We start from the raw sequence: 1457 nt of genomic DNA on the forward strand, positions 1-1457 counted from the left end.
AGATGAGATATACAGGTTATACAAATGGTAAGATAATAAAGTAGTTAAAACTAATTTGACTTCTGTTTAACAGGCTGAATTATATGTTACTATTATATTACTGCAAGATAAACACAATTAAAAAAAAACATTAAACATATTACTGGTATTCTTTATAGTACCCAAAGACAAGCTATAACAAAAAGGGCTAATTGGGCTTTACAAATTATGTTGAAAAAACAAAAGGGGGGAGATGAGATAGGATGAATAACATCTCCTAAAACTATTTTATGAGAACCATTATTTACTTTAAAATGTTTTCAATTCTAATGAGTCGTCGATGACTCAACGGCACTTAACAACAGTGAGAAAAGAGAAACTCCAGCTAAAAGACATTGGGTATTACAATCAATCAAAGGGCTGAATCAACACATATATATTTTAGAGAACCTCTAATTAATGAATAGATAAAGGGATTTGTCATTCATTAGGGTCGAGAATTTGCTTATATTTCCACAGGCACAGAAACGCTGTGAGTACCATCCAGGGACCTGAAACTCTGAGATAAGCCTAAAGAAGACATACTTCGATGAAGATAGAATTGTGGAATGGATGAGTCTGATGACTTTAGAGAAATGACAAGAGAAGACTGCTACCAGAGACCCGGAAAGTAGAGACTCTGACTTGGGGCCAAATGAAGAAGCTGCTAGCAGAAGGGGGGAAGTGTTTAAGAACACAGGGCAACAAATGTCCTCCGAGAATTTTTTTTAGCTATGCTTGCTGTATTAACCTATGTTTTCTTAAAAGGAGTTACTAAATAGGAGGCAGATAATTTTAACTTGGACTTGCAACAAATGTTCTCTGTATAACTGTTTAAATATTTGTTTCTCTACCACCTAATAAGAGTATATATGTATATTTTTTCCAAAAAAACTGAATATTAACTTTATTCACAAAAGTTTGGAAACAATTCAGATGTCTATCAGCAAGTGAATTAATAAGGAAAAAGTGCTAGATCTTGACAATGCACAGAAACAAACAGGAACAAATTATTGACACATAAAACAGTATGAATGAACATTAAATATGATCTACTAAGAAAAGCAGCAACAGGTTGATACAGTGTGATTCTGTTTCTATAGTGCTTTAGTTGGGAGATGGGGGAAGATCAAAGTTTTTAAGTAATTAGGTTTGGGGGAAAGAGTTGACAACCAGGGAATAACACAAATTTTGAAGATGATGAAACTGTTTGTTTATGATTTTGGAATTTAATTGATGAGATATTAAAGTTACAAGTTCAAATTCATGACACTTTTAATGAACAATTGAGGCAATTTAGTAATACTGATTTTCTGGAAGAAATTGCTGAAGGAATCTCTAATCTTTTTTTAATTTTATTTTTAATTATTATTAAATTTTATTCGTTTTAATGAACATTTACAGAGATTTTGGGTTCTCATTCATTCATTCATTGTTGC

Source organism: Elephantulus edwardii, unplaced genomic scaffold (assembly GCF_000299155.1).
Source record: "Elephantulus edwardii isolate Elephantulus edwardi_28Jun2011 unplaced genomic scaffold, EleEdw1.0 scaffold00151, whole genome shotgun sequence".
NCBI lineage: Eukaryota > Metazoa > Chordata > Mammalia > Macroscelidea > Macroscelididae > Elephantulus > Elephantulus edwardii.